The sequence below is a fragment of the Gorilla gorilla genome, chromosome X (genome assembly GCF_029281585.2).
Source record: "Gorilla gorilla gorilla isolate KB3781 chromosome X, NHGRI_mGorGor1-v2.1_pri, whole genome shotgun sequence".
NCBI classification, from domain to species: Eukaryota; Metazoa; Chordata; class Mammalia; order Primates; family Hominidae; genus Gorilla; species Gorilla gorilla.
This window is the reverse complement of record NC_073247.2, coordinates 12,150,100-12,165,019: the sequence shown is the minus strand read 5'-3', so window position 1 is coordinate 12,165,019 and position 14,920 is coordinate 12,150,100.

Here is a 14,920-nt window from a genome sequence, read left to right as displayed (position 1 = left end):
TAAAAAGTTCATCTGCCCTTCTGGAGAGAACAGATGGGGAGAAAGAGAATGAGAGAGAGAGAGATTGAGAGAAAAAGAAGAAGGAGAAGGGAAAGAGGAGGAGAAGAAAGAGAGAGAGGACCTGAGGTTAAAAGACCATTAAAGGAGTGTATGAGTTTGCTATTGCTGCTGTAACAAAATGTCACAAACTTAATTGCTTAAAATAACACAATTTTTCTTATAGTTCTGGTAATCAGAAGTCGAAAAATCAAGGTGTCAGCAGGCTGGTTCCTTCTGGAGGTTCCAAAAGAAAATCCATTTCCTTGAGATTTCCCTCTTCTAGAGGCTGTGGTATTCCTTGGCTTATGGCTTCTTCCTCCATCTTCAAAGCCAGCAGCACAGTATCCTCCAGTCTCTCTCTTTCTCTGACCTCTGCTTCCCTCTTCACATCTCCTTCTCTGACTTTGACACTCCTACCTCCCTCTTATAAGGACTCTTGTGATTACTTAGAACCCATCAGGATAATCCAGGATCATCTCATCTCAGGATTCTTAACTCATTATAGCCGCAAAGTCCCTTTTGCCATGTTAGCTAACATTTACAGTTTCTAATGTTTAGGACATTATGGAACTACTATTCAAGATGAGATTTGGGTGGAGACACAGCCAAACGATATCACCCATCTTGGTACCAATCATTATGGCTGAAGGACTTGGCCGTTCCTGGATTAAATGTCCACCCATGGTTGGAATGGGATATCCACCCTAGAATGCCATCCTAATCTAATCACATGGAGTTGGCATGGCTGTTCCAGAGAAAAGGACGTGTCCAACAGACCAAAGGCAATCCATGGCCACAATTAGAACCGAGCCCTGCCAATGTCTTAATAATGATCCCTCATGCTGTTCAAGATACAGACATCGGAATCCCTGGAGCCTATGAATATGTCTGAATTCGTTTTGTGGCTGCTATAACAAGTTACCACAAACCAGGGGCTTAAACAACAGATACTTATCCTTACCCAGTCCTGGAGTCCAGGAGGCTGAGATCAAGGTGTCTCAGGGCTGCACTCCCTCAGGAGGCTATAGGGAAGGATCCTTCCTGCCTCTTCCAGACCCTGGCAACTCCAGGTGCTCCTGGGTTTTTGGTTGTATCACTCCAGTCTCTGCCCCATGGTTTCATGGTGTTCTCCTCTGTGTGTGTCTGTGTCCAAATTTCCTCTTTTCATAAAGACACCAGTCATGGGATCACAGCCTATCCTCCTGCAGGATGACCTCATGTAAACTAATGACATCTGTAAACACTGCATTTCCAAATAAGGTCACATTCACAGAGGGAGAGGGGATAGATCTTCCACATATGAATTGTGGGGGAAGAAACACCAGTCAACCCTTAACCACCTTGTATAATGTCACCTTGTATATTAGTCTATTTTCACACTGCTGATAAAGACATACCCAAGCCTGGGCAATATACAAAAGAAAGAAGTTTAATGGACTTACAGTTCCACATGGCTGGGGAAGCCTCAATCACGGTGGAAGGCAAGGGGGGGCAAGTCATATCTTACAAGGATGGTGGCAGGCAAAGAGAAAAGAGCTTGTGCAAAATCATCAGATCTCGTGAGACTTATTCACTATCACGAGAACAGCATGAGAAAGACGTGAGACTTATTCACCATCACGAGAACAGCATGAGAAAGACCTGCCTCCATGATTCAATTACCTCCCACCGGGTCCCTCCCACAACACGTAGGAATTCAAGATAGATTTGGATGGGGACACGGCCAAACCATATCACATTGCATGGCAAAACAGACTTCTCAGATTTCATGAAATTAAGTGTCTTAATATGGGGAGGTGATTCTGGATTATTTGGGCGGGCCTAATGTAATCATAAAGTCATTTTTTGTTATCTGAACAGTTGGTTCTGAGGGTTTTTTGTTTGTTTCTTTTGCTTTGTTTTGAGACAGGGTCTTGCTCTGTTGCCCAGGCTAAAGTGCAGTGGCACCATCACAGCTCACTGCAGTCTCAACTACCTGGGCTCAAGCAATCCTCCCACCTCAGCCTCCCAACTAGGTGGGACCACAAGCATGTGTCACCACTTCCAGCTAATTTTCTAAAAATTTGTGTAGAGACTGGGTTTTGCTATGTTGCCCAGGCTGTTCTCAAATTCCTGGGCTCAAGCAATCCTCCCACCTCAGCCTCCCAAGCTCTCCTGGGACTACAAGCACACACCAACACACCCAGCTAATTTTTGTATTTTTCGTAGAGATGGGGTCTCACTATGCTGCCCTAGCTGGTCTCAAACTCCTGGCTTCAAGCAGTCCTCGCATTTGGCCTCCTAAAGTGCTAGGATTACAGGTTTGAGCCACTGTGCCAGGCAATTTTAAAAACTTTTAACTTTTATGAATATATCAGAACTGCACAGATCTATGGGATTGGTGTGATATTTTTGATACAAGCATACAATGTGTAGTCATCAAATCTGGGTAACTGGGCTATCCGTTACCTCAAATATTTATCATTTATTTGTGTTGGGAGCATTTCTAAATATACTCTTCTAGTTATTTTGAAATATACAATTGGCCGGGCACAGTGGCTTATGCCTGTAATCCCAGCATTTTGGGAGACCAAGGTGGGCGGATCACCTGAGGGCAGGAGTTCCACAGTGGCCAACATAGTGAAATCCCGTCTCTACTGCAAATACAAAAATTAGCCGAGCATGGTGGCGGGCGCCTGTAATCCCAGCTACTCAGAAGGCTGAAGTGGGAGAATTGCTTGAACCTGGGAGGTGAAGGTTGCAGTAAGCTGAGATGGCACCATTGCACTCCAGCCTGGGCGACAGAGCAAGACTCTACCTCAAAAAAAAAAAAAAAAACAAAACAAAAAAAAACCCAATAAATTATTGTCAAAAAAGCAAATGTTTGACTGGGCACAGTGTCTCACGCCAGTAATCCCAGCACTTTGGGAGGCCAGAGCGGGTGGATTACTTGAGGCCAGGAGTTCAAGACCAGCCTGGCTAACATGGTGAAACCCTGTCTCTACCAAAAATACAAAAATTAGCTGGGTGTGGTGGTGCACACCTGTAGTCCCAGCTACTTGGGAGGCAGAGGCAGGAGAATCACTTGAACCAGGAGGTGGAGGTTGCAGTGAGCCGAGATCATGCCACTCCAGCCTGGGCGACAAGAGCAAGACTCTCTCTCAAAAAAACACAAAAACAAAAACAAAAAACAAACAATCTGCAAACATTTTAAAAGGAAGAAAGCCTTGAGGTTAAAGGTCATCTCCAGGCTGAATACCTCACCCTCTGTCATTGGCCTCCACGTCACCCCATGCCACTATCATGCTATCCATTTAAAAAAAAAAAAAAAAATCACATTCCCCTAGACCATCGTGAGAACCTGGAACAGAAGAATGACATGTTTTCTTCTTTGTTTTCAGAAACCATAGCACATTCCCCACCCAGAGAACATGCTCAAAAGGAAAAAAAAGAAGATTCACAAGTGTTCATCTTCTTTTTTATATTTTTTTAAATTTAAAAACCTCAACTTTCCTCCATACCTGTAAGACCTATGACATGAGCAGACATGCTTTAAAGGTAGAGGTTCTGGCTGGCTTAGAAGCACCCAGGATTTCTGCAGAAAACCTCACTGGGGCTTTTAAAAAATACATTCTTTAAAACTTTCTTGTATGGCTCTTTGTTTTTATTTTTTATTTTGTTTTGTTTTGTTTTTGGAGACAGGGTTCCGCTCTGTTGCCCAGGCTGGGGTGCTGTGGTACAATCACAGCTCACTGCAGCCTCCAACTCCCAGGCTTAAGCGATCCTCCAGCCTTAACCTCCAGAGTAGCTGAGGCAAGAGACGCAAGCCACCATGCCCGACTAATTTTTCTTTTATGTATAGAGATGGGGTCTCCTATGTCGCCCAGGCTGGTCTCCAACACCTGGGCACAAGCAATCCTCTACTTTGGCCTCCCAAAGTGCTGGGATTATGGCTCCTTGAGAGTTAGGTTCCCTTTGAGTCAAACTGTGGCAGGCCAGGCTTCCATTAGCAGCCGGAGCAACCAGTTTTTCCACTAACGCTTTATTATAATTCTGATGAATGCACAAGTTAAACATTAAAGAACTGGAGAAAGTGGTGCTGGGGAAGGACGGCCAAAATGCCAAAACAAACCTATGAAGGCCCCGCGTGAGTTTCCTCAGACCCTAAAATCGGATCAAACAATAAAAGCATTCTTACACATACACCTCATACCAGGGCTCACTGAAGATTAAGAAACTTTCCAAGCGTCTAGAGAAAACTTTGCAGACCCCAGACCCTAGTTAAAGATTAGACAGGAACTGAATGAAATACTCCCGCTCGTAGGTGCAATCCTACACGTGGGCACAGAGCTTAAAAGGCATAGAAACCCTGGAAAAAACTTGTCACTTTGAGTTGACCTGGTGAGTTAATCTGACCTTCTCCCTGTAACCCGTTGGAGAAATAAATTCCCTTCTCCCCAGTCTGTCTGCACCTCATTATTGAACCCCAAGAACAAGCAGCCAGCCCTCGTTCATTCGTCCGGGAGCAAAACCTTTGTTAAAGAAAAAACTATTCAGTGATACTAGGTTGGTAATTGCAGTTATTACTTTTGCACGAACCTCGTACTTGTGAAAGCATCACCAAAAAGATAACGAAGACATTATCCAGGCTTATCGTGTGAAGTACAGGGACCACTGCAATGGCGGTTCACAGTGCAGGAGAGAGGCTGGGCTCAACTTCCAATATGAATACAGCAAGGGCAAGTGGGAATGTATAGCCACGGGGGCAGGCAGCGGGTGTATAGATGGCAAAGCACTAAAAGGAAACATCAGAGGTGAAGCGGGTCCTGGCTAAACCAACCTGGCTTGTTAAAGCCAGCCGGGGGGGGTTAAACATCAACCAGGGGTGGTGGACGATGAGGAACATGATATCAAGAATGGTGGCTTCTCGCCAAACTGACTTAGAGCCGGTACTTTGCTGAAATCTAATTCTATAAGGAAACGCACAACCGGGCCTGGGAGGGGCTTCAGGAGCCTGGCTACGGTTTGGCCAGGCAGAGACTTTTTGTCACATCTCCTTCTCACCTAAAGGTGTCCGCGGTGAATTCTTGCATCATTTCCTTTTCATGCATTTCCCCAGTCATGTGTTGCAAACCTAACCCTGAAAATACCAAGTACGCAGCCGGTCTGTGAGCTGAGGGAATATGCAGAGACCTGCAGAGAAGCAGCGTTGTCTGCAGATTTAAAGAGGAAGGAAGCAGGACTCTGATAAGGAGGGGGCCAGCCAGAGGGGTGGAGGAGAGCTGACTTACAGCTGCCCTGCAGAGGGCCTACCTTTATCTTGGGGGATGCCTTCAAGTCTGGTCTTTGACTCTTGTTCAAGATAAGGGCTGGGATTTATGACGTGCTAGTTAAAGTTCAAACCTCCCCCCTGAACCCAGAGTCTGTTTCTTTACTTAAGGTTTGCATATTTGCAAGTGGCCTAACCAGTTAGACAGCCTGGATGCACTGAATGACCGGAGTGGCAACCGCCTCCCCTACCTCCTCAAATGTCTGGTTTGAGGCCCCCTGAAACCAAGATTACTCTCACTGTCCTTGGTGTGCCAACCATGAGACAGAACAAATGAGACCCTGGGAAGCTCCTGCCCGGGATGTCTCCGAAGCTCCAACGCTGGCTGCATGCTCTTTCTCTCCTCGCACTCTCTCACAATCTTACACGAAATGAGCATGCTGTGTGGGGGCTGGGAAGTCCACTGAAATATCCAAACTAGAAACTGGCTGAGTGCAGTGGCTCATGCTTATCATCCCAGCCCTTTGGGACACCGAGGTGGAAGGATCACTCAAGCCCAGGAGTGCGAGACGAGCCTGGCCAACACAGTGGGACCCCGTCTGTACAAAAAATATAAAATCAGGCAAGCGTGGTGGTGCACACCTGTGGTCTCAGCTACTTGGAAGGCTGAGGTGGGAGGATCTCTAGAGCCTGGGACGTCAAGGCTGCAGTGAGCTGTGATTGCACCACTGTACTCCAGCCTGGGTGACAGTCTCAAAAAAAAAAAAAAGAAGAAAAGAAAAACTTTGCGGGAAATTTTTCATATATTGACCTATTAGAAATCCAACTGCATGTTCCGTGAATGGAAAACCCTGCACCAAAATTAACTCAAAGTGGATCAGAGACCCAAATGTAAGTGCGATCTCTATAACACGTGCAGAAGAAAACAGAGGAGAAAGTCTTTTTCGTTTTGGGTTAGGAAAATAAGACACCAAAAGCGCGACCCATTAAATAAATAAATAAATAAATAAATAAATAAACTTGATTGAGTTTACCAAATTTTGGCCGGGTGTGGGGTGGCTCATGCCTGTAATCCCAGCACTTTGGCAGGCCGAGGCGGGCAGATCACGAGGTCAAGAGATAGAGACCATCCTGGCCAACATGGTGAAACCCCATCTCTACTAAAAATACAAAAATTAGCTGAGCGTGGTGGCACGTGCTTGTGCTACTTGGGAGGCTGAGGCAGGAGAATCGCTTGAACCCGGGAGGGGGAGGTTGCAGGGAGGCAAGATCGGACCACGGCACTCCAGCCTGGCGACAGAGCAAGACTCCATCTCAAAAAAAACAAAACAAAACAAAACAAAAATTTCTTTTTTTTTTTTTGAGTTGGAGTTTTGTTCACTCTTGTCGCCCAGGCTGGAGTACAGTGGCATGATCTCGGCTCACTGCAACTTCCACCTCGTGGGTTCAAGCAATTCTCCTGCCTCAGCCTCCTGAGTAGCTGGGGTTACAGGCATGAGCCACCACACCCAGCTAATTTTTGTATTTTTAGTAGAGATGGGGTTTCACCATTTTGGCCAGGCTGGTCTCGAACTCCTGACCTCCGGTGATCAACCTGCCTCAGTCTCCAAAAGTGCTGGGATTACAGGCGTGAGCCACCATGTCTGGCCTAAATTTCTCTTTTCAAAGGGGAAATTTGTACTTTATTTTTAGCTGTTGAGGAGCAAGTAAAGAGCTCCTCTTGTATTAGCTGGTTCTCAGTGTTTCAGCTCAAAGTAATGGGTATGTTGGGCTGGTATATTCTGGTTGCCAGCAGTCATATTTGGGGACGTGTATCCTGAGGTCTGACACTATAAAGCCTCCTCTACTTGTCTTTCAGTCCCTGCCAAAATGCAAAGGGTGATGTCTGACTCCCTTACTAGGACTAGCTCTGAATAAGTGGCCTCTGCTCATTTTCATTTGGGACGAAGACATTTGGGATGGGGGACGTCTCATTTATTTCCACCTGTTCTATTTATTTATTTATTTTAAGACAGAGTCTCACCCTGTTGCCAGGCTGGAGTGGAGTGGGGTGATCTCAGCTCACTGCAACCTCCACCTCCCGGGTTCAAGCAATTCTCCTGCCTCACTCAGCCTCCCGAGCAGCTGGGATTGGCTCAGGCCACCACGCCTGGCCAATTTTCTGTGTGTATTTTTGGTAGAGACGGGGTTTCACCATGTTGGCCAGGCTGGTCTCAAACTCCTGACCTCAGGTGATTTGCCCACCTCAGCCCCACAAAGTGCTGGGATTACAGGCATGAGCCACACACTTGGCTTTTTTTTTTTTTTTTTTTTTTGACACAGGGTCTGGCTCTGTCACCCAGGCTGGAGTACAGTGGCACAATCTTGCTCACTGCAACCTCTGCCTCCCAAGCTCAAGTGATACTCCCACCTCAGCCTCCCAAATAGCTGGGATCACAGGCGTGCACCAGCACACCCATCTAATTTTTGTATATTTTATACAGAGGAGGTTTTATCATGTTGCCCATGCTAGTCTCGAGCTCCTGGACTTAAGCAATCTGCCCACCTCGGCCTCTCAAATTGCTGGGATTACAGGCATGGGCCACTGTGCCTCGCCAATTTTCACCTGTTCTAAAGCAGCTGCTTAGACGGCATGAGCTTGCAAAGACACAGCCCCTGAGCAGACTTCTCTATATGCACATAAGAAACAGCTAATGCACTGCCATCCCAATCCACAGCCAGACCTCGTATAATGGATAATCACCCTTCTCCCTGTGCCAGGATGTGGCCTCAGGGTAAAAATAATGAGTACAGCTGTGACATTTATTGAGTCCTTGACATGAGCCAGGCCTTGCTCTCAGTGCTTTGCAGATCACAGCTTCTACAATCTTCACAGCAATCGTGGCTCTTTCGCAACTGCAACTCCGTATCTTGGGGCATTTTGCCAATTTAGCCATTAGTCTATGAACAAAGCCACATTCTGATCAGGCTGAAGAATCAGGAAGGGAGAATGTGGCGGTGGGCTTTGTTCTGTATGTCACACAGCAATCTCGCTCTTTTACGGACATCACCTCATGTGGCTATGGCTCTTCTACTTCCCTACAGGGGACAAGGTGGGATAGTAGATCAAGGTGTTCTGCTCTCCCCGACCCAAGCCAAGGAGGAGCCAGGGTCTCAGGCTTGGATCCTCCCACGTTCACCCTGAGCATCTCACAACAGTAATCCCATAAAGCCACCGCTGCATGCTTTCCACAGGCTGTTCTTGATTTCGCCATTTTATAACACTAGCTCTTCTATGTTCCTTACTCTTCGAATGACCCCACACACTCACCATGCCTGGATGGTGTTGTTTAAGCAATCCAGGTTCATTTATGTTGCTTGTGAGGGGTTTCAGGACGTGCCGCCCCAAAACATGGCCCCTTGGCATTGGAGAAAACAGCAGAAGCGGGAAGGTCTCTCTGACCTTCCTCTCATCTTTCTCTCCTGAAGCAGGTCAAACCACCCTCATTTGAAAGGTGCCTTAATACCCAGAGGAAAGAAACATCCTTAATTTCTTTTTTTAAAATTTTTTAATTGTTTTGTTGCCATAGGTTTTTGGGAAACAGGTGGTATTTGGTTACGTGAGTCAGTTCTTTAGTGACAATTTGTGAGATTTTGGTGCACCCATCACCTGAACAGTATACACTGAACCCAATGTGTGTGGTCTTCTATCCCTCACCCCCGTCCAGCTCTTCTCCACAAGACCCCAAAGTCCACTGTGTCATTCTTACACCTTTGCATCCTCATAGCTTAGCTCTCACTTATGAGTGAGAACATACAATGTTTGGTTTTCCATTCCTGAGTTACTTCACTTAGAATAATGGTCTCCAATTCCATCCAGGTTGCTGTGAATGCCATTCATTCATTCCTTTTTATGGCTGAATAGTATTCTATCATCTATATATATATATATATATATATACACACACACACACACACACATATACACATATGTGTGTGTGTATATATATATATAGATGATAGAATACTACTCAGCCATAAAAAGGAATATGTGTGTGTGTATATATATACACATATATGTGTGTGTGTGTGTGTGTATATATATGTATCACAGTTTTTTTAATCAACTCATTGATTGATGGGCATTTGGGCTGGATCCACATTTTTGCAATTGTGAATTGTGCTGCTATAAACATGCATGTGCAAGTATCTTATCTTTTTCAAATAATAACTTCCTTTCCTCGGAGTAGGTACCTAGTAATGGGATTGCTGGATCAAATGGTAGGGAACATCCTTATTTCTGAAGATACAGGGATGCAGAAGAATCTGAACTATTAAATCAAACTAAAATCTGGCCTGAGAATGTCTCTGTACTCTCATACTTGAGTCCTTGTGGGTAAACCGTAACCTAACTTGGCAGGTAGGCAGGCGGACTGAAAAGCTAAGGTATTAGTCTGTTCCTGCACTGCTGTAAAGAACTACCTGAGCCTGCATAATTTAGAAAGAAAGGAGGTTCAACTGGCTCATGGTTCCGCGGGCTGTATAGAGATCATGGCTGGGGAGGCCTCAGGAAACTTACGGTCATGGCAGAAGGCAAAGGGGAAGGAAGTAAGCGTGTCTTACCATGCCTGGAGCAGGACCGAGAGAGAGTGGGGAGGTGTCACACACTTTTAAACAACCCGATCTCGTGAGAACTCCATCATGAGAACAGCATCAAGGGGATGATGCTAAACCATTAGAAACCGCTGCCCCCATGATCTGGTCATCTCCCACCAGGCCCCACCTTCAACACTGGAGATTTGTGTGAGAACACAGATCCAAACCATATCACCTAACTTAAGAGTATGCTTCTGTAACAATAGCTACGTTTCCACCAATCCCAGCAGCCATACTTCAACCACTCACAGGGAGCCAACTGTTCTAACCATGTTCAAATAAGGCAAACGCTGAGCTGTAACCAATGGAATGTTTCTGTATGTCTCTTTCATTTTCATTTTCTTTCTTTCTTTCTTTTTGATTAAACCTCTTTCTCTTCTGCAGCCCTGAGAGTTGGGGTACAGACATGCTGCATGCAACGAACCTATTATGGTTACAGTTTAGCCTGGACCAGGCAACAGAAGTGGGTCCTCAGAAGACACTGAATCTGCCATTCCTTGACCTTGGACTTCAGCCTCCAGAACTGTGAGCCACAAATGCTGGTTGGGGTAAGCCGTGTAGTCTATGGTGTTTTCTTATGGCAGCTTAAATTGACTAAGACAGCTGGGGAGCAATTTGGCAGGTAGTCTCTGAGGAATGGCTATTACCCATGATGTCCCATCAACATCTTTGCCTGAATTGGTCCAGGTTTACATGATTTCCATCCATCACAATGGCTCACCTTTTAAATTTTATTTTATTATTTTAATTTTTAATTTAATTTAATTTTATATTTTGAGGCAGAGTCTTGCTCTGTCTGTCACCTAAGCTGGAGTGCAGTGGCACAATCTCAGTTCACTGCAACCTCCGCCTCCTGGATTCAAGCGATTCTCCTGCCTCAGCCTCCCAATTAGCTGGGATTACAGGTGTGTGCTACCATGCCTGTTTTTGTATTTTTTGTAGAGATGTGGTTTCACTATATGTTGGCCAGGCTGGTCTTGAACTCCTGACCTCAGGTGATCCAGCTGCCTTGGCCTCCCAAAGTGCTGGGATTACAGGTGTGAGCCACCTGCTGTGCCTGGCCTGGGGTCCCTTTTATAAGGACACTTATCCCATTGATGAGTCTAGACCCCTAATTGTTTCCTAAAAGCACCATCTCCTAATACTATTGTCTTGGGGATTAAGTTTCAACACATGAATGTTCAAGGCACACAATGTTCAAGGCAAGCATTGAGACCATAGCAACAGCCAAATCCACAACACTGCCAAAGAATGCCCAAACAGCTGCCATTGTCTTCTACAAGGCTCTACGCAACCTCCTAAAAGGCAGAATGCCTGTACTGGCCTCTCTGCCAGCCACCAACAAGATTCCTGCTTTCTAGGCTCTCTGCTGACTCTATCCTATGAATTCTGGCTGGCCTTTGACCCTTCACTTCCCCAATGGACTCCCCTCTGAGAGAAGAAATCCATTTGAATGCAAGATCACTGACCAGTGTACAAAATGACAAATAAGGTATCTCAGTGTTCTTGGACAGAGGCCAAGTCACCAAGTCACATGACCCGAACTGGGGTAGAAGACAGTAATGAAGGAAGAAAAGAGAGGTTCAGAATAGCCCATGAGCTGGATGAGCCCTACTGAAGCTATTTCAATCTTGCTGTCAGAGGCTTTCGAATGAGAGCCACTCCATCTTGAATAGGGCCTGGGTAAAATGAGGCTGAGACCTGCTGAGCTGCATTCCCAGGAGGTGTGGCGTTCTAAGTCACAGGATGAGATAGGAGGTCAGCTCAAGATACAGGACATAAAGACCTTACTGATAAAACAGCTTGCATGAAAGAACCTGGCCAGAACCCACCAAAACCAAGAGGTGACAAATGTGACCTCTGGCTGTCCTCACAGCTCATTATATGCTAATTATAAAGCACAGAATACTAAGAGACACTCCCACCAGTGCCATGACAGTTTACAAATGTCATGGCAATGTCAGGAGATTACCCTATATGGTCTAAAAGGGGAGGAACCCTCAGTTCTGGGAATTGCGCACCCCTTTCCCAGAAAACTCAAGAATAATCCAACCCCTGTTTAGCATCTAATCAAGAAATAACCATTAAAAAAGGCAACCAACAGCCCATGCTGCTGCTCTGTCTATGGAGTGGCCATGCTTTTATTCCTCTACTTTCTTGATAAACTTGCTTTCACTTTACTCTATGGATTCACCCCAAATTCTTTCTTGCTGCAAGATCCAAGTGTAATGCCCAACCTGGTTTTTACTAACCCTCTTTTTAGACTCTCCCTTTTCCTTTACTCACCTAGCCTTGTTTCCACCTGAATGGACTCTCCCTTAGCTAAGAGAGCCAGCCAGACTCCATCTTGGCTCTTTCACTGGCAGCCCCTTCCTCAAGGACTGAACTCGTGCAAGCTGACTCCCAGCACATCCAAGAATGCAATTAACCGATAAGATACTGTGGCGAGGTATATCCACAGTTCCCGGGAATTCGTCTGATTAGTAACGCCCAAAGCCCCGCGTCTATCACCTTGTAATAGTCTTAAAGCCCCTGCACCTGGAACTGTTTACTTTCCTGTAACCATTTATCTTTTTAACTTTTTGCCCACTTCTGTAAAATTGTTTTCACTAGACGCCCCCCCATTCCTAAACCAAGGTATAAAAGTTAATCAAGCCCCTTCCTCGGGGCCGAGAGAATTTTGAGCGTTGGCCGTCTCTCGGTCGCCGGCTAATAAAGGACTCTTAATTCGTCTCAAAGTGTGGCGTTTTTCTAACTTGCTCGGGTACAACATTTGGAGGCCCCAGCGAGAATTTTAACGCCACTGGGCGAGAGCCGGTCTCACTCCAGGCTCCCCCGGAAGGACAGCTGGCTGGTGGGAGGGGGGTGCCACCTGAAAAAAAGAATTTTCAGGTTCCCGAAGGGTGACCGTCTTCCGGAGGAGAGCGGATCGACTACTGTGTGAGTGCCCTAAAACTCAACATCCGAGTCCTCAGCTTCTGACCCCGGGGTCAGGTAGGTCAGATTTGACTTCGTTTCTGGTAAGAGGGAAGCGGCCCCGACGAGGGTGTCCCTCTTTTGACTCAGCCCGTTACTCTAGGACCCTAGTGGGTTGAGCCTTGGTTTTCTGGGAGGCGCCTTTGTGTCTTGGTTTGGGTGGAAAGTGGTCCTGACAAGGACCCTCCCTTGACTCAGCTCAAGACCCAGGACACTGGGGAGCTGAGCCTTGGTTTCTGGCAGACCAGTCTCTCTCTCTCTTTTTCCATCTCTCATTTTTCTCTTGTTCAGGTTTCCTGAAAAATCTCCGGGAAAGAGGAAAAACAGAAACAAGCAACACAGGCAGCTGAAAAAGCCACTGATAAAGCATATAAAAGACAAGCAGAAATCTTGGTGACGGCTATCCAAGAGGGCAAAAAGGAAAGGCCCCCATTCCAGAAAAATGGCCAAGGAACCTCGGGTTCCCGCCAGAAAGGTAAAGAAGGTGAACAGGCCCCTGTAGAAAAAGACCAATGTGCTTACTGCAAGCAGACTGGGCACTGGAAAAAGGAATGCCCACTACTGCCACAAGAAAAATCAGAAAAGAAAAATGTCCTCACCCTGCCCACAATGGAGGAGCCTGATGATTGACGGGGCCGTGAGATACTGTCGCCTCTGGATATTGGGATTTGCGGAAATTACAAAGCCCTTGTACAGTGCTACAAGAGGTAGCGGCCCACTGATTTGGACAGACACCGAAGACCAGGCTTTTCAAAATCTGAAAAAGGCTTTCACTGAAGCCCCTGCTTTAGCCCTCCCAAATATCTCAAAGCCGTTTCACCTGTTTGTCCATGAGAGCCAGGGAGTTGCTAAGGGGGGAGCTTACTCAGACTTTAGGACCTTGGAGACGCCCAGTGGCTTATTTATCTAAGAGGCTGAATCCTGTGGCCTCTGGATGGCCAAGGTGCCTGCGAGCCATAGCGGCTACAGCAAGCCTAGTCCAAGAGACTAATAAGTTAACTCTGGGCCAGAATTTAACCCTTATGGCTCCTCATGCTGTAGAGACTTTACTAAGAAGTGCTTCTGGTAAATGGATGTCAAATGCTCGCATCTTACAATATCAGAGTTTACTGTTGGATCAGCCTCGTTTGACTTTCTCTCCCACGAGGTGTTTAAATCCTGCCACCCTACTCCCAGATCCACATTCCAATATTCCTGCCCATGACTGTCAGAAACTGTTGAAAACTACCGAAACTGGCGGCCAGATCTTCAGCATGTGCCCCTGGAAAAGGCAGATGCCACCGTGTTCACAGACGGCAGCAGTTTCCTCGAGCAGGGAGTACGAAAGGCCGGTGCAGGTGTTATTACAGAGACAGATGTGTTGTGGGCTCAGGCTTTACCAGCGAACACCGCAGCACAGAAAGCTGAATTGATCACCCTCACCCAAGCTCTCCAATGGGGTAAGAATAAACATATTAACGTTTACACTGACAGCAGGTATGCCTTTGCTACTGTGCATGTATATGGAGCCATCTACCAGGAGCGCAGGCTACTCACCTCAGCAGGAAAGGCTATCAGAAACAAAGAAGAATCCCCCGTCTTCAAAGCCTAACAGATCAAGCAGCTCTCTGGTGCACAACATGCGCCCAGGTAAATGCCAACCAAGGTCCTAAACCCAGCCCAGACCACCATCTCCAAAAAAAACTCGCCAAAAGAAAAGTGGGAAATTGACTTTACAGAAGTAAAACCGCACCGGGCTGGGTACAAATACCTTCTAGTACTAGTAGACACCTTCTCCGGATGAACTGAAGCATTTGCTACCAAAAATGAAACTGCCAATACGGTAGTTAAGTTCTTACTCAATGAAATCATCCCTCGATACGGGCTGCCTGCTGCTGTAGGGTCTCATAATGGACCTGCCTTCACCTCGTCCATAGCTCAGTCGGTCAGTAAGACGTTAAACATTCAGTGGAAGCTCCATTGTGCCTGTCGACCCCAGAGCTCTGGGCAGGCAGAACGCATGAACCGCACCCTAAAAAAACA